Source organism: Triturus cristatus, chromosome 9 (assembly GCF_964204655.1).
Source record: "Triturus cristatus chromosome 9, aTriCri1.1, whole genome shotgun sequence".
NCBI classification, from domain to species: Eukaryota; Metazoa; Chordata; class Amphibia; order Caudata; family Salamandridae; genus Triturus; species Triturus cristatus.
In genome coordinates this window covers 660795263-660819549 of record NC_140592.1, presented here as the reverse complement: position 1 = coordinate 660819549, position 24287 = coordinate 660795263, and the positions used below count along the sequence as shown (strand labels likewise).

The following is a 24287-nucleotide window of genomic DNA, read 5'->3' as shown; positions in this document are numbered from 1 at the left end:
CAGACACTTTCCAGAATAATGACAACATTATCAATCAAATTATGGTTGAAAAGCAGCAAATACTAGTTTTTGTTAATTTAAGAATGACTTCATAGGTCTCATTTATGCTCTTTCTGTAGCAAATTTGTTAGTTCCAGTCCTCACTGTTACCCAACTTGATGGTAATCAATTTATCAACATGACATGGATAAAGTGTTGTATTAGACTCATCAGCATTCATAGCCATGGCTTGCATCTCAAACATGGGTGCAAGCAGTGAAAACTGGTTTTAGCAACACAAAAAAGAACAAGCATTTGCAATGCAATAGGTCTCACATTTATAAGAGTTTGAGCTATTGGCATTGTAAAATTACAATGCCTTTTATTTATGTTTTGGTTTTAAAACAAATAAAAGGCATTGTCATTTACAATGTCAGCAGCATAAACTCGCATAAAAGCAGTGTGAGGCGTGCCGCAGTGCGCGGCGTGCCGCAGTGCGCGGCGTGCCGCAGTATTTCGTGTAGCAGTGTGTGGCATGCAGCACTGTGTGGCGTGCAGCGGCGTGCAGCAGTGTTTCGTGCAGCGGCGTGCAGCAGTGTTTCGTGCAGCAGTGTGCGGCGGCGGGGTGCAGCAGCGTGAGGGGTGCAGCAGCGTGAGGGGTGCAGCAGCGTGAGGGGTGCAGCAGCGTGAGGGGTGCAGCAGCGTGAGGGGTGCAGCAGCGTGAGGGGTGCAGCAGCGTGAGGGGTGCAGCAGTGTGTAATGGTGTGTAGCGCAGCAGTGTGCGGCGTGCAGCAGTGTGCGGCGTGCAGCAGTGTGTGGTGTGGTTTGTAAACAACAAGAAAAGCGGACATCAAAGGAAGAGTGGGAGGGAACGAGCATATGGGGTGTGAGTTATAACGAAAGTTAATTGTTGTAAGAGGGGATGCAGGAAGTGAGGCCGAGCGTGCGCTGGCGAAAGCAGTCTGCTGCTTTGAAGTCCGATGCCAGATGCCAGCTTTGCGCTTGAATGCCTCACATGCACTGGCCATAAACCGCATTCCTAAGGTCTTGTGTCCCTTACTAAATCTCTCTGAATGCGTGAGGCGGCGCACGAAGTAGCTGGTGGCAAATGGAATGCGCGTGGTTGTGCGCGTAACCGCCACCCGATCCTCCTGGGAAGCCTTTGAGAGCATTTTCTGAAGCCCCTACATAGGTCTCGCTGAGCGATCGCTTACGCGATAGCCAGGCGAGACCTAAAAATGGGCATCTGATATCTGAAGGGGCTATTACACTATCTTCCTTTCACTCCACCTGTAGCAGCTGCGTCTCTTGTATGATACAAACATCATTTTCCAAATCTACCAAATAATATATAAAGTAACTACTCTACTTTGCCAAAGTATGTTATAAGAACAGAACCACTCCCAACTAGAATAGTTTTATGGCATTTATATATGGATTATGGGTGCTTACAATATGCAGTGTTACTTTTCAGTGATTTGTAATGATAAAGACAGTGACATAATCACCATTCCGACAAATGGGATGAAGCCAACCATGGATTTTAATTGTGGAGATCTGTACAGATGACTAGGGAGACTTATACTAAGTCTGTTCACTAAACCTGGGACAAAAGTTAAAGCAAAGCCTTGGGTTTTAAGGCAAAAGCTTAACTCACCACACATTTAGGCTGGTCAATTACTCTCTGGGGTGCCTACATAATGGAACTAAAAGAGCCAGTTTTATGTGGCCTACTTGAATATGAAGGGAAGAACCTTTCAAGGGACGGACAGGATAGTTCAAGCTGATGTAACTCTAAAATGGCATGGAAGAGGTGTGTTTAAAAAAGAAAAACTGAGAACTAGGTTTCACATCACAAGTTATGGTATAGGAATGTTTGAATCTTGGGGAACAAGAGATCTGGCTTGTAGTGTTTTACCTATGTGAACGGGGATGGGCTTTTTAGTGGGAGTCGTCCACGACTGTGTTCCCAAGGAGGTGCAAATGCCTTCGTAAATAGTTGCAAATGAGGATGGCCTGGAACATTTCTTTATCTGTAAACAATTAAGTGCGAGGGCCCTTATCAGAAGGAAACTGCAGCCTGCACCACCCATACACTGCCAGCGCTGCCAATGACAGCACCAACATAAAATCTAACCATTGCACTCCAAAACATGCAACAATTCAGAATATTACAGAGCACACAAAGCTATAATAATGGCATGAGAAGCTAGTATTATTCATTTTCAATGTATATTGACTTAATAAACATGATTTTTGCGCTCTTCTCAAAATTAAAAAGACAGTGCCCCAATGTGGTTAATTGTCACTAGAGCCGATATTGACGATTTAGTGCAGGTGCCGAGCACCGGAAACCACCTGCACAAATTAGACACTGGCATGGAAGTGCGGCACAGTTTATTTATCACATTTTCAGGCTGTCTTCATTTATTTCAAGGAGTTAAAGTGCACAAGTATGGTAAATATTATTCTCAACGCTGTGGTGGCAGGGTCAAAGACATGACTAAGTGGTTAAAAAGAACAACATTTTCTGTAAGTATTTTGTTGTGTTTTCACCTTTAGCCAACTGCATATAAAATAATGCACTACTGAAAACGAAAAATAAATGCAAATTAAACCAATTGTTGGGAACACTTTTCTTACGTTATGGAACCTCAAATGGTTAATGTGATCACTGCAGATGTCTGCTTCTTTAGGACAGAACACAACCATGGATTGCCTAATTAATAACCACAAACACCACATCTGGGAATTGATTAACTGCAACAGCACATATGTGGTCTATAATACAACTTATCCAAAGTAGTGATTTAGGAAGTAGCGCTCCCCCATCGGGAAGTACCCCTAGTTGCACTGCTGAATTCCCATTAGGGATGGTATTTTATTTTTCAATCTTGGTTAAAAATAAATGTGAATCAATTTGTTTATCTTGCTGATTTTATTCATTCATGAATTACTTAATTCAAGTGTTTACACATTCCAGATATGGTAGCTTTTCATATGTGGATCGATGGATAGATCAATAGATAAGACAAGAAATCTGGTTAAACAATCCCAATGCATTTTGGGCTAGAATAGCCCTTCTTCAGGGGACGTTTTATTCAGAAAAAATAATTTGGTAATATGAAGTGAGAAATGGGCTGTCTTGGATTAACGAAAAATATCCGTCACCAGGTGTTATGTAATGATGCTCACCAACAAATTAGGAGGGCCCATCGACAGCAAAGCACAGCAATCTAGATGGAAAACGCATGCTCTGCCTAAAGTGGCGGCACACGCATCCACTTGTCTATGATCACTCCTGATATCCATTTCACTCGCCCCTCACTGCTCCACTCGTCTGAGGCATTGGCGGACATTTTAATCTCTCCTCCCTAGGGCGGCCTGCAGAGCTCATGCACATAGCTCCCCAGTGTCCCAATACAGCGCCCATCTTGGAACGTTATGGCACAATGCTGTGGCATCCCCAAAACTCAAGATCCTTCCTATTATTGGGGGCTGCATATGGAGGTCCGCAGGCGTTTCTCCTCCAAACTATTGCTCCATCCTGGAGGTGTGATTTAGGGTGTTCTCCGCCCATGTTGTCACCACAGCTTATCGCTCTTGGCTGGAAATTACCATGCAAACTTCTCTGATGTTCTTCATCCTCCCCCACACTACTGGTTTCTTCACTGGTTACACTCACCGTCTCTACTCAGTTTACTCTCACAGAATGTCAGGTTCCCAATGTGACGCCATCTTGGTACGAATCTACCCCCCCCCCCATCCCTCCACTAATACCTCCCCTCGACCCCCTTGTCCCATCCCACACCCTCAGCTGAACCTCTCACCCAACACCTCCCTCCCCCCAGCCATTCCAACCCCCAACCCTCCTGTCCCAACTGACAACCTCAGCTGAAACTCTCCCCCAACACCCCCCCCAGCCCTATCAACCCCCAACCCTCCTGCCCCAGCCTACACCCTCAGCCTGTTCATCCCCCCAACCCCTCCTCTCCCACCACCCCAAACCGAGTCTCCATGGCAGAATTAAGCGACCGCCTCACACACGTTGAAACACAAGTCAACACCCTCCACCCATGACCCCTAAACACCTCATAAGTATAACCGAAAACCTATCCCTTCAGCATACCCAAATCAACTCAATCTCACAAAGCGTAAACACTATCCTTCTCAACACCCAACGCCCAATACTCCCCTCCCTCTTAAACATCAACGATCCACCTCAACTACCCAAGCACCAGACGACCAGCTGGCGCTCCACCCCCAGAATCACCACCCAATCTCTCAGACCAAGAAGAGCGGTTCCTGGGAGGTCTCTGAATGAGGCAGCGGCCCTCACTAACGCCTACGTCGCTACAACCACCCAAACCCCTCCCTCCAACATGCAGGTAATCACCGGAATAGGTAGAGCCAACAAATAACTTAGATCCACAAGACCTTCTCCGCAACACTCAACCATTCCCCAAGCTCCACCCACCTCCCAAAACCTTTCCAACAGCGGCAAGACAAACTGCATGCTTATAAACTGCAGATTCGCAGTCAAGCATGCGATAGAGCTGACTGATGCCATACTAAATCATGACATTGACATTGCGTTCCTCACCGAAACCTGGTTAAATGAAACATACAATCCGCTCCTTGACCTTCTAGTGCCCCCTGGTTTCTCCATCATCAAAAATGACAGAATTGACCAATGTGGTGGTGGCTTTGCCATCATCCACAGGAACAACATCAATCTAGTTGAAATCAAAACCCACTCCTTCTCTACCTTTGAATACCTCAAAACACACATCATAACTCGTCATAACAGTAACAAAATGTAATCTCATCTACCACCCTCCAGGAAACTCCCCTGCATTCAGAGAACAAATATCAGACCTACTTACACACTGCTCCCTAGCCAACCCCAACATCATCCTGGGATACTTTAACCTCCCCTGGAATAACGAAAAGGACACGGTCATTCAGTCCCTAAATGAACTCCTTCTCACAATTGAGCTCACCCAACACTGCAAGGGTCAAACCCACAACAAGGACTCTACCCTTGATGCAATCATAGCCAAAAAAAAGAAACAACCATCAACAACATTTTACCAATCGACTGATCAGACCATCACATTATATTCCACATCAATCAAACAGCTAGTCCGCCAGCCAGAACGCAATTTCCCTCTCAAAAAAGCAGAAACCTTAATGACATCCCCCTACCTATCCGCGAAGAAACCATAACCTCACTTCTCCCTCCCTCCACAGACAACCTCAACACGGTTGAGCTCACAACACTGTACAACAGGCCCATGACAACGACTCTTGACCAATTAGCCCCCTTGAAACTGAAAAGGATCAGAGACACCCCCTCCAGAACCTGGTTCAACAAAGACCTCAACTCCGAAAGAAGAAAGGTAAGAGCCGATGAGACTCTAGAGAGGAGACCCATCCACAACCAACCTCTCCCAGCTCAGAAAAGAAAACAGCAATTACAAAAAACACAATCATGGAAAAGGCCTCCTTTTTCCAGAGTACACTAGACAAAGCCAAGAACCGCCCCAAAGAACTTTTCAACATCATCCAGAAACAGACCTCCAAGCCCACCAAAGCAAACCCCCCGCCTCCAAACCTCAGTGCAACAACCAAGCCAGACTCTTCAATGACAAAATCACCAATATCGAGCTCTCCCTTGTCCAGCGCTCTTAACCCCAACTCAGCAACTCCTCACCCACTACCAAACCCACCTCTACCCCAGTCTATGACATACTCCCAGAATTCGAGACCCCTCCTCTGTCAACCAACACAATAAACCTCCACCCTAAACCCCCATCCTCCCCCAAGTGTTGGAAAGACCAAGGTGATTACCAACTCCAAACTCTCCAACCACCTTGCTGACCCTCTACCGGCCTCCCTGGCTAAGAAACTCACCCTCACCCTAACCCCACTGTGGACAAAGATCATCAACAGCTCCCTAAACAATGGACTAATGCCCGACTGCCTCAAACAAGGCCAAATCACCACCCTCCAAAAAAAAAACAGATGGCAACCCAAATTACCTCAAAAACTTCAGGGCCATCACCAACCTTCCATTCCTAGCCAAAATTTTAGAGAAATGTGTTCTCGCCCAACTGAACCAGCACCTGGAATCCAACAACCTACTTGATTCGCACCAATCCAGAATCAGAAAGGGATGCAGCACAGAAACCGCCATACTAAACATAACTGATGACATTCATAACTCCCTTGACTCAAACCGATGTTGCCTACTTGTCCTCCTCGACCTATCAGCTGCCTTTGACATGGTAGACCACAAACTACTCTTAGACGCCCTACAAAATTGCATCGGTGCAGATGGTAATGTCCTAAAATGGTTTTCCTCTTTTCTACATAACCGCTCCCAATTCATCAAAATCGAAGAACACGATGTACGACTCCTTCCCCCTCAATTCAAGGTGTCCCCCAAGGCTCAGTCCTCTCCCCCACACTCTAACATTTACATGGAACCGCTCACTACCATTCTAAAACAAGCAAACCTCGACTATCACCTCTATGCTGACGACACCCAGCTATACCTCGAAATCTCCTCCCTCAATGACATCCTCAGACTAAACTCCACACTGTCAAAAGTAGAAAATTGGCTAACATTGAACCACCTCAAACTTAACCAAGAAAAAAACAAATCCTTGTTTTCTCTCCAGACTGGACTACGGAAATGCCACACTAACTGAGACAGCTACAACACACATGGCCCTAATGAGATCAACCCCAAACGCAGCTGCAAGAATGGTCACTGGGACCAAGAAATTCGACCACATCACACCTGCATTACAGGACCTAAAATGGCTTCCCATCGAAGCCCGTTGCGCTTTTTAAAACTGCCTGTCTCACCCATAAAGCCCTACACATAGGCAAACCGGACTACCTCGCAGCCAAACTCACTAAAGCAGGTCAATCAAGAAACCTAGGAAGCTCCAACTCGCTCCTCTTAATCCCCCCCCAAAAGAAACAAAAAGCCCTCTCCCGCTCTTTTCTGGGAATGCCCTGAAAATCTGGAACTCTCTCCCTACCCACATCAGGACTAATCCCTCCTTCATAATCTTCAAGAGACAACTAAAGAATTTCTCCTCATCCGTCATCTCTCTGCATCTGGCCAATGAACCCGATCTTTGTGACCACCAGTTCTCTGGACTATAGTCGCTGTACCCATATTGTCTATGTTTCTATTCCTATTATGCTGCTCTAATGCCCATGTCTCTATTCATGCTTTGCTGCTCTAATGTCTATGCTTCTGTTCATGTTCTGCTGCTGTAAAGCGCTCCGATACCCTTCGGGTCTTGTAAGCGCTATATAAAACTCCAAAAATAAAATAAACAAAACAATTATGTGTTTAAAGCGTAACGGTATGTCGAAACAGTGCATCCATCCCAGAATGTTATTAAACATGCTTGGCAAATGTTAAAGCGATAGTGAAGTAACATGCTCGATTCGCATAGTGTAAGAGTATCTTCAAAAGTTAATTACGATAGAACGTTATACATATACAAATCAAATGCTACCATCTTGCATTAGTCTTATTGTGGTGAGTTGTCTGTTATGTTCATAAACTCTTGTCCCGGTACGCCACCATTGCAGTCCATGGGAGGCAGGCGTGAACGACCTGCAGTTATGGCAAGATGAAACATAAATGAAGGACTACAACGCTGCTTAAACGATTATGCTTATTAGATCAGGGAGCTCTAGGTGGCACCTTTTAATATCCCCAATTAACATTCAAGACCGCTGTTGCGGTGAGCAAAATGCAACCGAATATTAAGACTGATATACAGCAATAGGGAGTGCAGGTCCCCCCTACCTTGAACCTTTCTTTTTTTTGTAGTTCCATTTACATAAGGGGACTACATATACTAAGTATTAATAAGCCTTCACAGTAATACTATCTCTTAATATAACCCTTTCAAGAAGACACACTAATCCAACCGTAGAAAGTGAGGAAGGACGTCTGATCATCAAATCCCCTTTAAAAATGGCACTTGAGAAGACTGCCAACAACAGACGCTCGAGCAGAAGACTTGAACGACTGGACCACAGGGACAAACACACAGTTTGCGATACTTGGACCACACCTTCGGTACGACCTGTGAGTTCCACTGACTACCTCTTAAGGCCTTATTGCACCACTTTATCAACATAATGGCAACATTACTCAATGCTTTGTTGATTCTCTAGTTGTGCTTGAAACTATACTAAATCGTTGAAACTTGTTGCTGGCGCTCATCGCAATTAGTATACGCGTTAATTCTACCTTAAATAACCAGAGTAAAGGGTTATTTTCAAACGCAATAACCTTTCTGTGAACAGTGGGTGTCCGCTTTGCTGGTAACGCGTTTGCTATTATGTAACAGTACACTACAACTAGCAGTTGCACACCTCTGCTTATCACATCTCTTGCACACAATAAATCTAACTTGTAAAATCAGACTAATGGGTCATTTCCTAGCGCAATTGCTCACAGGTTAACATTGGGATTTCACATTGCCTGGCATTTTGTATGGTTTTTCACCTAGCCAAACGGAGCCCCCACCTATAAAAAATAATATCCCCGATATAACAATCACAATTAGACCACAATGTGGGTGCCTCTTCTAGCAGCTTGCGCTTTGGACTATACTTACCATGGATCTAGACATGCTTGTGCTTAACCATGCTGGTTTGCAGATACAGGCACAGGGCTCTCAGTCACTCTGACCTGTGCCAAATGATTTTATTAACACCAGATTTAGCTTGAAATGACTCACATGGGCATTCCTATACATACAGCATGTTGCAACTTACTTACAGACTGAACCCAAACGAGGACGAACCTGGGACCTAGCATATGTTCTTATAATGTAAAAAAATAAATAATCTCATGGAATGCCAGTGGACGTTTTCAAAAGCTTTTATTTTAGTTATATAGTATTCCCAATACACTCTTTTGGAACCTTGGTCCAAATTAATTTGATACAATTTCTTTTTTTTTTTTTAAAGGACTAGAAGGGTACACTTCTCTTTTTTTCTTTTAAGCACAAACACGACCATTTACACTAGGTCTATGAGCACTTTGATATTAAGATCATGGACAACATGAACAAAACAAGAATTATATTGAATAAGCCTTGAAAAAGTCCTCGCCAAACAGGCACTGTAAGGGGTCCAACACGTTTTGGCTGCACAGCAGGATTGTAACAAACCTAGTATGAAAAAGATGCAGGATGACCAGCAGATACTAAGTTTGCAATAAACCTCCTTGTACATTAAACTATGCAGAATTTTACTTCTATTTTCGCTTGGATATTTGAACAAAAGGTTTTTGAATACAGAATATAGCCCATACGAAAGCCGTACACTCATTGTAACACAAACCCCAATTAGTGTTGTTTTCTTATGTTAAGGCCCAGTGCGCCACTCCTGCGACAGTGTTGCTTTGGACCTCGAACCAATGGCCCATGAGAGGGGGAAATTAAAGAGGAGGAGATACCTTAGCTTAAACCTCAGATATACAGCCGAGCAGGGAATGGGGAACGATGGAGGGGCAGAGGAGATGGCCCACTTTGAAATCCAGTCGCTCTCATTAGTGAAGCATGTGCAGTGGCAATAGAACCCAGGAGTGTGAGTAGCCTGATCACAATTATGACTGCCTTACTTTATGAAAGAGGCATGGAGGCTCATTTTCCTTGCTACAATTAGGGCAGAGAGACCCTAGCTGCAAAGTGGTGGATAACATGTGGGAGCTCATTGTGTTTTACAAGGGACAGAGAATCTGTTTCAAAATTGAAGTGATAGCCAGGCATAGTGGGGAAGGGGTAAAAGAGGCAGAGGACAGAGCCCGTTACTCATGCCACAGCTATCATTAATGCAGTAGGTGCAGCTGCATTAGGTCCCAGTTGTGTGAGGAGCTCACACCACCTCAATTATATGGATTAGTGTTTATTAAATTTCTGCTTTTGCTTGATATATCTGCTCTTTTATGAATCTTTCATTTAGTGTGGATTATGAGCTACAGGAAAAGTACCCCTGAAATGACAAGACTGCTCCCTGCACTCTGCCCTGATCATTTTGCTCCCCAAAGAACTTCCATAATTATTTTAATGAAGGCTCGACTTTAAAACATTTTGCTTAAGGGGTAGTAGGGTGGGGGGGGCACAGAGCAAAACAGTATGAAGACCTCTGCTGTAAGTAGAATGGAGGGTGTGAACATTTTACAAACATTTGTCTGAAAACATCGCTCCGGTGGGCTCAGTACCAAAGGCTTCCAACTGCCACCTTTTTGTAAGCAATATTCTATGAAGGCATTTTAGTCAGTTTGTGATATCAGAGGCCAAATGAGACACTGCATGGGACTTATATCTATGAAGGGTATGTAACCTTTACTCTGCGGTCTTTAGTCCACATAACATTTACTCCTTAGCCTTTACCCCCACATGTGCCTTACATCAGCAAGTCAGTGGGCTTTTTTTTAGTTAAGCAGTGAGGAGTAAAGGGGGAACAGGTCCTTTTAGGGTTAAGGAGCGGGTAAGGGTTATTTTAAGGTGATGGGGTGGGTAGAGGTCAAGGTGGTATTAGGATTGAGGGGAGGATACAGGTAAAAGGGACATGGGTTATTTTAGGTTTGGGTAGACGTGATTTTAAGGATAAGCGATGGGTAGCACGAAAGTGAGTTAAGTGATGGAAAAGAAATAGAAACAAGCATTGGCATAGCCAATAGGTCTCGCCTTTGGGACCTTATGTTTAGTTACCCAGCACAAGATCCTTGGTGCAACAACATACACTGTTGCATGGCTAAACACTTATAAGGTCCCAAAAGCGAGACCTATTGGCTATGCCAATGCTTGTCTGAGTTTGATGAATGTTCTCAGATTGGGATACAACGATTTAGGCGTTGTCAGCGTAGGATACAATGTCGCAGCCAAAGATACGAACGAGGTACAGAAGAGACATAAATCTTGGAGTAGGACTCAACGAGGAGCTTTTAAGTACACTGAACTTAACAGAGTTTGCGATGGAAAGGGGGGATAGTCATAGCCAGAGTGCAGCTTGAGAGGAAAAAAGTAAAACCATTTTAGTGCCTGAATGCAAATTCTGTTCTCAAACAGGAGCGAGATGAGAAAAGAGTGTGAGACTATGCCAAAGCTGCAGAGAAATCTAACAGCCCCATTGCTGGGCCACCATGGTCGATAATGGCTCCGATAACATCAGATATTGCCAATAGTGCGGGTTTCAGTGCTGTGTGAAGGATGAATCCAGACAATGAAGAACCCCTCGAAGAAGGGGTACAGGAAGAAAAGAGTGAACAGAAGTCAAAAGGAGGAGGAATAGGGAAATCTTAATATATTATTGTGATCTATTCTAAAAATAAAAATCCAGAGATCGTGACAGTTTGAGATGGCTGGTTAGTATTACCGCAAGCCGACAGATTTAGTAGATTTTGACAATTAAAAAATAAAGTCACAGGCAGAGTTTTTTAATGTTTACATTTTTTGGTATGGAAAGCTGTGGACTGACCTGCTTAACTGCTTGTAATGCTAAATGTCAGAGCGATGACCGAATGCATCCGCAGGCACAAAAAAAAAAAAAAAAAAAAAAGAAAGGAAGGGGACTTAGATCGCAAAGGAGATTGATAAATAAAAAAAACAAGAAGCGCCAACAACAAACCCGGGAGTTGTGTGCGCGCGCACAAAAAAAATAAAACACACGAGTGGTACGTGCGAAAAGAGGCCTGTGCACGTTCACGCTCACATGCACGCAGGCTTTAGGCCACTCTGGTAGCACTTTGAAAACGCGCTTACTAAAGGACTCACCTAAAAAAAGAGGGGGGGTTTGTGGGAGTCACCCTTCCCAAAAATACATATTTTATATTTTACATTTAGAGTTGCAGTAGCCACTCAGTAGTTATTGTTAGGATTGAGAGATGGACCCTCTGCCTAAACCTAGCAAGGAAAATGAGCCCCTGTACCCCTTTTGTAAAGGCAGACATTAATAAGTGTGATGCAGTGGGTCCCTGGCAGTCCTGGACCCCCAACGGCACTGCTTCTGCTTCATTAATGATAGCTACTGACGCCTTGCCAATACTGGTACAGGCAAATCCTCCTGGCACAACCATAACGACAGCAGCAACCATGGACCACAGCTCCACCCTTTCAGTAAATCCAAAAGAACTAATGACAATAGAGTCTGGCAGAGAAGAACAAGTTACTTACCTTCGGTAACGCTTTTTCTGGTGGATACACTATCTGCCTGTGGATTCCACACCATGTGAATATCCCCTGCGCCTGCATTCCACAAAACTCTTTTCCCCAGCTCTCTACGCCGACGACGTCATAATGCATCGGCTCCGCTCGCGACTCCGTATGACGTCACCGGAGCCATAAGAGAGCCACGTCGGCGTGATGACGCCAGTTCCACCCATTTTTTCCGTGCCCCCGAGGCGCACAGATGGACCAACGACAGATTAAAAGTATACAATATACCATCAAATATACATAGAACATATACAAAAGGAAAGCTAAGTAAAACAAGCATTTCCAACCAATGTACCAGAAAGCATAACAACATCTCAAACAAGACAACTTTTAAGGTATACAAAGGTGGACAACGGGGAGGCGGGTGGGCCAGTGAGGAATCCACAGGCAGATACTGTATCCACCAGAAAAAGCGTTACCGAAGGTAAGTAACTCGTTCTTCTGATGGATACATCTGCCAGTGGATTCCTCACCTTGTGAATAGATTCCCACAGCAGTCCCCACTCCCGGAGGAGGGTGTCCACCTTCCTATTCCAGAAAGACTTGCAAGAGAGAGCGCGCAAAGTGGCCCTCATCTCTGAGTCCAAGCAATAATGCTTTGCGAAAGTATGGAGGGAGGCCCAAGTCGCGGCTTTACAAATATCTGCCACAGGAACACCCCTGGCCAAAGCAGATGTAGATGATTTAGCTCTAGTTGAATGAGCCCCAATACCCTCAGGAGTAACCTTACCAGCCAGGGCATAGCAGATCTTGATGGCAAGGATGATCCATCTCGATAAAGTGCGCTTGTGCACCGCTCTTCCTTTAAAATGACCAACATAACCCACAAAGAGCTGATCGTCCAGACGAAAGTCTTTCGTTCTGTCCAAGTAAAAGCTCACAGCTCTCTTTGGGTCCAGGCAATGAAGTCTTTCCTCCTCTTTGGAGGGATGAGGAGGTGGATAAAAAACAGGGAGAGTAATAGACTGCCCCAAATGAAACTGAGTAACTACTTTAGGCAAGAAAGCAGCCCTGGTCCTAAGAACCATCCTTTCAGCATGTAATGTTAAAAAAAGGGGGTTTAGAACTAAGAGCTTGAAGCTCACGCACCCTCCTTGCCGAGGTTATGGCTACAAGAAAGACAGTCTTAAAGGACAACAGCCTCAGAGGACAACTATGAAGAGGCTCAAACGGGGACCCCATCAGAAAAGTTAAGACAAGATTAAGGTCCCACTGTGGCATTACAAAAGGAGTAGGAGGAAACTTGATTGTAAGGCCTTTGATAAACCTTAGTAAAATCGGAGATTTAAATAATGACGGTTGATCAGGAAGACATAGAAAAGCCGATAAGGCCGATAGATAGCCCTTGACCGTGGCCACAGCACAGCCCTGCTGAGCCAGGGAAAGAGCAAACTGAAGCACATCAGAAAGATGGGCTTTTAAAGGGTCAATGGATCTCTCTCCACACCACTTAACAAACTTAGACCACCTATATGAGTAAATGGACTTGGTGGAATGTTGCCTGGCCGATAAAAACATCCACCACATCATGCGGGAGAGAGAAGGAATTCAGGTTGCCCCGTTCAATCTCCAGGCATGAAGGTGTAAGCTCTGGAGGTGGGGGGTGTAGAACCTGCCCCTCCGACTGCGAGAGGAGGTCTGCCCTCAGAGGGAGACGGAGCGGAGGGCACGAGGAGAGGTGGAGAAGATCTGTGTACCACACCCTTCTTGGCCAATCCGGGGCGACCAAAATAAACTTGGGCCCGGTCTTGGCGAATCTTCCTCAGAACCAGAGGAATCAAGGGTATGGGAGGCAACGCGTAAAGGAGTTGTGAGCCCCAACTCAACTGAAACGCGTCCCCCAACGCTCCCTGCCTCGGATACTGGAGACTGCAAAAAGACAAGCAGAGCGCGTTCTCGCGGGTGGCGAATAGGTCCACCCGAGGTGTCCCCCGCGTCCGAAAGACATGACGAACCACCTCTGGATGGAGCCTCCACTCATGGTCAGCGGAAAACTGCCTACTGAGACTGTCCGCACGTACGTTCAGCACCCCAGCCAGATGATTTGCCATTAGACAAATGAGCCCAGGACCATAGACGCAAGGCCTCTCTGCAGAGACAATGCGACCCCACTCCTCCCTGCTTGTTGACATACCACATCGCGGTAGTGTTGTCTGTCAGGAATTGAACAGACTGACCGCGAAGGGAAGGGAGGAAGGACTTGAGTGCCAAACGAATCGCCCGCAATTCCAGAAGGTTGATGTGACGCAACCTTTCCTCTTGAGACCAAAGACCCTTGATCTCCAGACCCCCAGATGAGCACCCCACCCTAAGGTGGAGGCATCCGTTATCACTGTGGCCACCGATGGAGGTAGATGGAAGGGCTTTCCTTGAGACAAATTGCCCCCCATGCTCCACCAAGATAGATCCGCTGCAGCTTCTCTGGAGATCCTGATCGACTCCCTGAGATCTCCATTGTGCGGATACCACTGCCTGCGGAGGCACCACTGGAGCGCCCTCATGTGCCAGCGTGCATGGTTGACCAACAGAATGCAGGAAGCGAACAGACCGAGCAGACGAAGGACCTTCAGAAATGGAACAACCGCTCCATTGTGGAATAAAGGGACCATCTCCTGAATGTCGAGAATTCTTTGAGGAGGAGGAAATGCTCGACACACAGTAGTGTCCAGTACCGCCCCTATGAACAGGTTGCGTTGAGAGGACACCAGGTGACATTTGGGCACATTGATCGAAAAACCCAAGTCGAATAACAGCTGAGATGTTACCTGCAGATGATGCTGCACCATCTCTGGGGACTCTGCCTTCAGAAGCAAGTCGTCCAGGTAGGGGAAAACCGGAATCCCCGACCTCCTGAGATGCGCAGCCACCACCGGCATCACCTTCGTGAAGACTCGAGGTGCGGTAGTAAGACCAAACAGGAGGACCGCAAACTGGTAATGTTGCGACCCAACCGTAAAACTGAGATACTTCCTGTGCGACTTCAGGATTGGGACATGGAAGTACGCGTCCTGCAAGTCGATCACCATCCAGTCTCCTTGCTGCAATGCTTGAAGAACCTGCGCAAGGGTCAGCATCTTGAATTTCTCCTGTTTCAGGTAAAAGTTAAAGACTCTGAGGTCCAGTATCGGACGCAATCTGCCGTCCTTCTTGGGAATCAGGATATACCGGGAGTAGCACCCCGGACCCCTTTCCTGCTCTGGAACCACCTCTATCGCACCCTTTTGAAGCAAAGCTAACCCCTCCTTCTGCAGAAGAAGTAGAGGGTCTTCTGAGCAGTAACCCTGGCAAGGAGGGTAAGGGGGAGGAAACTCCCGAAAGAGAAGGGCGTACCCAGTCTCCACGAGGTTTAAAACCCAAAGGTCGGGTTTAACAGATTTCCAACCTCGCAGAAAGTGGGACACCCGACCCCCCCCCCCCAAACAGGTCTTACATGATCTAGGTTGGGGGATCTAGAACTGCTTCCCTGAAGCTTCATTGGGAGCAGAGGAGGCAGAAGATGAAGATGGGTTGCGGCCAGAACCTCTCCGTCCTCTGTCTTCCTCTATAGGACCTATAGATGGGATTCTGTTGCTGCTGCTGCTGAGGCTGCCGGAAGGAGCGAAATGAAGATCTCCCAAAGCCTCTGAACTTCCTAAGACCAAATCCTTTAGCAGGAGCTTGCAAACCTAAAGATTTCGCCGTCACCCTGCTCTCTTTAAATCTCTGCAAGGCGGAATCAGCCTTTTCACCAAAAAGTTTCTGTCCGTCAAAGGACAAATCCACCAAGGTGGCCTGAACATCCGTAGAGAAGCCAGATGAACGAAGCCACGCTTGCCTCCTAGTGGCTATAGATGACTCCATTATCCTTGCCACAGAATCAGCCGTATCAAGCCCGACTGAATCACCTGCCTTGCAGCAGCCTGACTGTCAGTGACCACTTCCATAAAAGACGCTTTATCACCTTCTGGCAACTTAGGGGCTAAAGATTTCATTGAGTCCATAAGAGCATGAACGTAGCGCCCTAGTAAGCAGGTGGCATTAGTGGATTTAAGCGCCATGCTCCCTGAAGAAAAGGTCTTCTTAGCCGCCTGATCCGCCTTCTTAAGACTCCCTATCCGCAGGAGTCTGAGGAAAAGCTCCTGAAGCATGTTGAGCATGACGCCTGTACCACCAGACTTTCTGGAGAAGGGTGGGAAGAAAGAAAACCTGGATCCCCAGGAGCCACCCTATATCTTCTTGCCACCTGTCTGGAGACTGCCGGCGAAGAGAGTGGCTTACGCCAGACGTCCATAACTGGCTCCAAAATAGCCTCATTAAAAGGCAACAAAGGCTCACTGGTCGAGGTAGGCGAATGTAGCACCTCTGTCAGAAGGTTAGGTTTATACTCTGCAGAGGGCAACTGCAAGTCCAGCAACTCTGCGGCCTTCTTTATTACAAGATAAGGAGCCAGTTCCTGCGGTGGAGAGGATCTAGTGGAAGAATGCTCCCACTCCGGAGTTGTATCGAGACCGCTAGCCTCTTGAATCCCCTCAAAGTCATCAGAAGAAGTATCCACCTCACCTTCTTCCACCTCCTCCCTATAACGCTCCTCTTCCAAAATTCTCAGGGCCTCTCTCCTTGAGCGGATCCGAAGAACCGGCGCCGCCGTACGCGGAGTCGGTGGAACCGAATGGGGAGCCGGAGTTGTCGGAGTCGGCGGCGCCGGAGTCGGAGGTGCTAGACGTGGGGCCAAAGGGAATCGGCAACAGCGTCGAGGAAGGCTCCGAAGAAGGTCGATCCAATCGAAGTCTAGATGGATCCCCAGGCGGCGCTGGAAACTGCCACGAAGGCGCCATCGGCAGAAAGGGCATAAACGGGGCCTGAGCATAATGCTGCGGCACTCCCAAGGTGTATGCCATAAGACCCACGGGACCAGTAGGTGCGCTGGATGGTAAGGCAGCCCGTTGGAAAATCCCATACATAGCATTTAGAAAATGCGTCGAATCCGCACCCAGAGTCGGGAACTGCAGATAAGGGATTGATCCCAGATCCGGCCGAGGAGTACCTGGAAACGGAGCCGTAGTTTCCTCAACAGGCGCCGCAGGATCATCCGGCTCTGGAGAAGGCTCTTTTTCCTGTTCCTGCTCGGCCTCAAAAGCAGAAGACTCCACTGGAACCGGTGACTGCGCCGGGGACTGCTTCGGCGAAGGAGATCTCTGGAGACTTCGAAGGAGAAGGAGTCACATCTTTACTTCGACATCGAGGCGAAGTCGATCTCAACGCCTTGCTCTTCGAAGACCGGCGCCGAGAGGAATGCTTCCTTTTCTTATGGTGTTTCTTCGACTTCGAAGAATGCGAAGTCGACGACTCCGGTCTCGACCTCTCCTTCCTACCGCTCTTCTCCTTCGCAGCCTTGGCCATGAAAAGCTTCACCTCTCTCTCCTTCAAGGCCTTGGGATTCATCCTTCTGGAGCTGGAACAATCCTCCACTTCGTGGTCAGAAGAAAGGCACCACAAACAATCTTCATGGGGGTCTGTCATCGACATGTGACCCCACATTCCCTACAAGGTTTGAAACCAGACTTCCTAGTCGAAGACATGGCAACATTTTCAACAGTAACTCACTACACGACTACAAAGTAGCAGGAGAGTGCTGGAAAACCGTTGCGCGTCGACGGCGCGGAAAAAAGGGAACTGACGTCATCATGCCGACGTGGCTCTCTTATGGCTCTGGTGACGTCATACGGAGTCGCGAGCAGAGCCGATGCATTAGGACGTCGTCCCCGTCGGCGTAGAGAGCTGGGGAAAAAAGTTCAGTGGAATGCTGGCGCAGGGGATATTCCCAAGGTGAGGAATCCACTGGCAGATGTATCCATCAGAAGGCTCCAATTGCCACTGCTGGTTAGGAAGCACAGGGCAGTCACACGACAACAGTTTGCTGCACCTGCAACCACCAGACCAGTCACACAGGGGGGAGAATTGCTCCAGTGAAAGCCCCGCCCGACAGCATCCAGCATTCTGCTCTTTTAACCAGAGTTTAAATAGAAAGGATACTAATACATTAGAGGAAATATTCTTCAATTGCTGGCAACCATTCCAGCTCTTCGAGATATCAACACAACTGACCTTCTCTCAATAGAATTCATTAGGGTAGAAACGCTTCCGGGAAGAGAAACCACCAAGGACGCCTGGAGTTCAATCTAACTTGCCAATAAAGTGCTTAAAGAGAATGAAACCTTCAAATCATGGGGAATAAGTATTTCACCTTACCATAGTACTGGATACACTTTCCCATTACTTATTTCTAAGCAGGTTAAAATAGATGGCAGCAGAGAAACCACCTCCTCTATGCTCAGGAGAGTATTAGGCCGGTCGCCTGAAAGGGAACGGGCATATAGCTATCCATTTAGCCAAACGCAGTATCCACCTATGCCTCTGGAAACCTAGCAGATCTCCAGAACCATTAATGCAACTATGGCTGCCTGATGCAAATCACTCAACATAAAACGCTGCCACAACTGAACAAATCAACCCTGCGCTACTGCTAATGGAATATCAATGGGCTGAAAAGCAAGTTAACGGATCCTGAGATCAAGTTATACATCAATTCATTCAACACTGTCCTGCTGCAGGAAACATGGACAACAGACCCATACCAACTACAAGGTTTTATCTGCTTCCATAGGCCAACAGTTAGGAAATTTCAATATGGTCCTTTATGAGGCGGCCTGGAAAATTCCCTCCCCCTCAACATCGGTAAATACAATCAAGCTAGTCCTAAACCTTAAAGGTACCAAGAAGGAGGTGCTAACCATCAACACTTCTATAAATCCAAAACAAAAAAAGTCGGGAATCTAGGCATCTTGTGGGCCATCTGCTGCCAGTTGTAAGCATGCAGAACACCTCAAACCTTATTCCCTCAGGGATCCTGAATCAACAAATTTTAGGCTCATCAGAAAACGAGGAAGTGTTAGCCCAGTCTCTTCACTTGAATATACCAACCCAAAAAAGAAGCATGCATGGCAGATCAACCAAGACGGCCAGGCCACTACTGGAATCGAAGGGCACTGAATGGAAGATTTCATGAAGATTTCCCACCAGCAGTTTCATTCTATTTGAAAACCGGGTGTTCAACTCTAGATTACACTTTGATCTCCCTCTCACTCTTCCATCACGTAGCTGGATTCCGCTTAGGGAACAAGGGGGGACATCGGACATACAAAGTATTACTCCAAACAATCATACCCATGTCAATACTCCAACAAGGGGGCCCACACGCATGCCATACTATATATGTAAAACACATCTAATCTTCATTGGTAAACACAGGGGAGGACCATGAGGGTGCAAGGCCTTGCTACAGGATCAAAACGACCTTACAGACAACCCAGTTAGCAAATGCGAAACTTTCACTGCCAAATTGTCAAGCTCCTTTGCTTCCATAGCCAGGTACAAGCTACCCCACGAGACAAGAGATGAGGTTGGGCCTTTGTCGCACAGCGGATCAAATTAAAAACATCAACAACAAAAAACAAAGGAAAAACAACGATAAACAAACTGCTTATATTACTGAGGCACCATCCCGGAGATCAGAAACTCAATCTATTATTATGCCAGCAGAGATGCAAGATCAAAATACTCAAGTGGTATATTAACAGTACACGCTTCTGGGCCACCATAAGCAAAGCAATGCACTCAGTACATGGAGGTGTGTCATCACACATCACAAGACCTGGACAGATTTTTGGGAATACCATTTCAACCAGCAACCGATAGGTTTAAGTACAAACCCGGAACTTCAACCGACCCATTTCACTCAAATCGAAGAAAACCTAGAGGAAGTGGACAGCCTAACTTATACAATAGCCATCAAAAACCAAATTTCAAAAAGAAGGAGAACCGGAGCCAAATGGGATTCCGCCAGCCCTTTTCAAACAAGACCCTGAGTTTTGGTCAGGTACCCTGGATCCTCTTTTCCAGAAAATCAGACAGCTCGGGCATTTACCGCCTCCTGGAGGAGTTCTATAATCTCTGATTTATAAGTTTGGAGAAAAATCCTCCCCGAAAAATTATCGCCCAATTGCACTGCTGGACACTGAGGCAAAGTATTTCGCTGGTACCTTACTGAAAGATCTCCAGAACTGGGCAAACGAGAAATAAATAATTCTTTCAAACCAAACTGGATTCTGCAGGGACACCAGTACATCAACCAATATACTAAGCATGTCACTGCTCATAGACATGGCAAATACACCAAAACAGGTGCTCCATTTCGGTTTCATCTGCTTCAGGGCAGCATTTGACAATTTCTATCAAGCAAGATTGTGGAGGAAAATAGCACACTGGGGAATCCCGTCAGCACTTTTGAACCTGCTAATATGCATCCACACTGACACACGGGTGCAGATCAAAATAGGCAACGGCACATACCTTTCAAAGCACATCCTAACTACCGTGGGCTTAAACAACGATGCATGCTTGCCCCAACCTTGTTTAACCTTTAAATAGCGGACATGACACAAACCCTAAAAACTCATGCCACGCGCACGCTCCTCAAATGGGCGGCAAGGCCATATCCAGCATTTTATACGCGGACGGTGAGGTCTTGGCAAGCCACACTCAAGTGGGTATGCAACGTCTCCTCAATAAAATGCAAGAATATGCACCGGAAAATTCTCTTGAAGTGAACCATGATAACAAAAACACTGACAATAAAAAGTGGCAAACAAAGCAATTATACCTGGTACTTACAAAAAACGTCAGTTGAGAACACCCTCAACTATAAATATTTAGGGGTAATCATCGATTAAGTTGGCCAATTTGCCATTCGGCTTGAGAAGATCGGATGAAAAGGGATGGCCATGGCAACAACATTGAGGCAGCTAAAATCTAAACTAACAGGCCCCATTCTAACCCCTCTCCTCCAGGTAGCACAATCCAAAATCTTACCTACCATCACCTAAGGAAGTGAAGCCTTGAGAGGAAGGGTCTCTAAAATTCTGGACAGCGCTGTAGCCAGGGCCTACAGAGTCATGTTTAATATTCCAACCTACTTCTCTCCAGCAAATATTCGGCTAGAGTTTGGCCTAACCAAACATCTGGCAAAGCAAGGGCCTTACACAACCTGCTGGCATGAAATTAGGAATGTACCCCTGAATACTCTGAATCACCAGCTCTGGCAAGAGCTTCAGCTTAGAGCAACATATGCGGCCAGACCATTCCTAAAGGACTCTCAGACTTCCACCGGTCTCTGAGCTCTGGGAAACTCAAACCACCCACAGAGTTTTCAAACAAGCAGTGGGACAGGCAATACGGAACCTTTAACTAGTGGAAGCTAAAGCGGTCTTTGCTGGAAGAAGCCACGTCTGGATGACAATCAACAGATCTAAATCGCCTGGTATACAGACATACTTTAGCCTGGGATACTCTAGGAAGATAAAATAAAGTTTTTTTAAATATCGGTTAGGAATACTTCCAGCAATCCTGCACCTTCCACCATGGTTGAGGGGGCAAGCCTAGATGACTTGCTGCCTGTGCGGCAACGGTATAGAGGACATGGCACATTTAATCTTCTCTTTCAGCAATTTAAAGGAGAGGGCACGCCTACTCAAATCGCGATTCAATCTCTGAGGGATTTGTACCCGGAGATATGCTGTGATTGCATGCTTCAATCCCAAGGATCCGCAGTTAAACAGGAAATTAGTTAGATTTCTGACAGAAGCAGAAAACAAACTGGTAAATGGAACACACTATCACTCTTGTTAATAACTAACGCTGCTACTACAAGTAAACGCACTTCCCACAACTGAAGATAACCTGCTTAACCAAAAGAAGTTTCAGCACTATAGACGAACAAACAAAAATGAAATAGACTGAGTCAGTCGCTGCGAAGCTCCTTAACTTTTATTCTTTCACTGTTTTTATACATCTTAAAATTGAATTTGTCAAGAGTGGGGGCAAAAAAAAGAATTAAGGTCGGCCCCATTCAGCCAAACGCAGCAGCCAAGGCTCATCAAACTTTTGAATACTTGTGAACCCAATAACTGACATTACGCCTTGTTTAAAGCCCTCTTAAGATCTTTTTTAAACATGATTTTATTACTTATTTTTGTAACAGTTTTAATTAACCATATACAATGAAGTTACTTACTGACGACTTGCAACGCAGGCAGTCTCCCCTGTACTCCACTAAAAACATAGGCCCCCATATTGCCTCACCCCCTTTCTGAATCTCTAAGACCCAGTTACAATATCTCCACTACTTCAATTTTTAATTCCATTGGGCCATGGGTCCAAGGCCCAAAACAACACTAGCACAGCAAATGTGTACCGGGACCTAATGTAAACAAGGAAGCATCGTACATCAGCCATTAAACTGAATTTAGTTTTTCCTCCATCCTCCTGGGCCCTACTGTCACAGCACCTGCAGCATTAAATGGTACATCTAGCCCAGAGAAGCAGGCTGTGTCCTCAGCCCATTCTACTGGGCCATCACTCCTAGGCCTGAGGCACCAAGCGCAATAAATAAAAAAAAATAAAAAAACGGGAGGGAAAAGTCCGATCTCTCGGCCCGTGTTGCTTGGGTCATGGACCTGTGTACAAGGGTGACCTAGCCTCTAACGTAAGCAAGGAAAGTGTATCCTATCCGTTTTAGCTTATAATTATAAGACAGGCAGATTTGTGATGCGGTGCCCCCTCACAAACCTGGCCCCAATGCCACAGCACCTGCTGCACTAATGGCCTTCAAAAAATGTTTTCTTTAAAATAGCAAATAACTTCCCACGTTCCTCAAGACGTCTCTTCAATGATGCTGTATCTGTCGTTTGTAAACAAAAATAGTTATTCCCCCATATAGCAGCCTTTCTCTGGGCCGTATCTTTGCCGTTATCTAAGGAGCTCACTACTTTCCTCCTTCTACTGGACCATTACTCGGAGGCCCAACAGGACCAGACAATCAGCCCTCTGAGTGTGAACGTGACCCTGCTGGCCTCCTCCCTCTCACCTTGACAGATAGCTGCATACAAACAGAGGTGAAAGTGGATGGGATCTATGGGGACCCACATGCATTTTTAATTTTACAAAATCAGTTCCCATACGTTTTGTTAAAAAACACAACCATCCCTAAACCGCTAATGTGGTAAAGTGGAAGGGAGTGAGGTTGGGGTGGTGACAGGTTTCCCTGTGCTGTGAAGCTCTGAGAGCAACACAGAATGGAGATAAAAACTGTTTTTCTCACCAGGGTGCCTGCTACCTGAAAGAAATGTAAACATGGGCAAGTGATTTATCACCAAATGTAAAGGGTGCTTGGGAGCCAGTAAAAGCTTTAACTGATGGAGTCACTTGAACTTTCATTGCGACAAGGAGTTATTCTTTTTGATAGGTTATGTCAAGGTTTTATAAGCTGTATTAAAGAAAGTGTACTTCTAGAAGACACTTATAAAAATGTATGCCTACTATATAAATGTATGTTTACCCATTACTAAAATATAGACTTTGAAAGAACTTGTTCATTTTAAAATACTAAATCATTTTGCAGCAACCTACCTTGTGCAGAATACACATTTTTAAAGGATGGCTTGCAGATTCACAGTGCTTTCTGCTCCAGGCTGGAACCTCGCAGCATTATAAATCCACAAGTCACCACTCCCCACATCAGCGGTGATCAGTCATCAAATGAAATTTCAAAATGTAAAAGAAAGTATTTCCAAATGATCAGATTAACTTGCCTTTATTTTTTCAGTTAGTATTTTGCATTATTTTGTATGCAGTTTAGTGAAAAACAAGACCTTACAGAATAAGAAAATATTCGGTCTTGTTTTTTTACTTTCAGTGAATTGCAAGTTGGTTTTCTATAAAAATATGAAGGAAAATGCTACTTACCCAGTATGTATCTGTTCTCGACATAGAGCTGTAGAGTCATATGCTATGCATAGATCGCCATCTAGTGTTGGATCCGGATGTTTGCACTTTGTTTTTCTTCGAAGAAGTCTTTCCAATCGCGAGGTAGGTGACTCCCTCTTTCGGTTATAGTGCGCATGGGCATCGACTCCATTGTTAGATTGTTTTCCCGCAGAGGGTGATAAT

At 45.8% G+C, this 24287-nt stretch overlaps 1 protein-coding gene across 2 annotated transcripts in view; it reads right to left on the bottom strand.

The window, feature by feature from the left end:
* Positions 1-24287, bottom strand: part of CLPTM1 (CLPTM1 regulator of GABA type A receptor forward trafficking) — a 409252-nt gene that overhangs the window by 259094 nt on the left and 125871 nt on the right. The gene's annotated exons all lie outside the window — the stretch shown is intronic.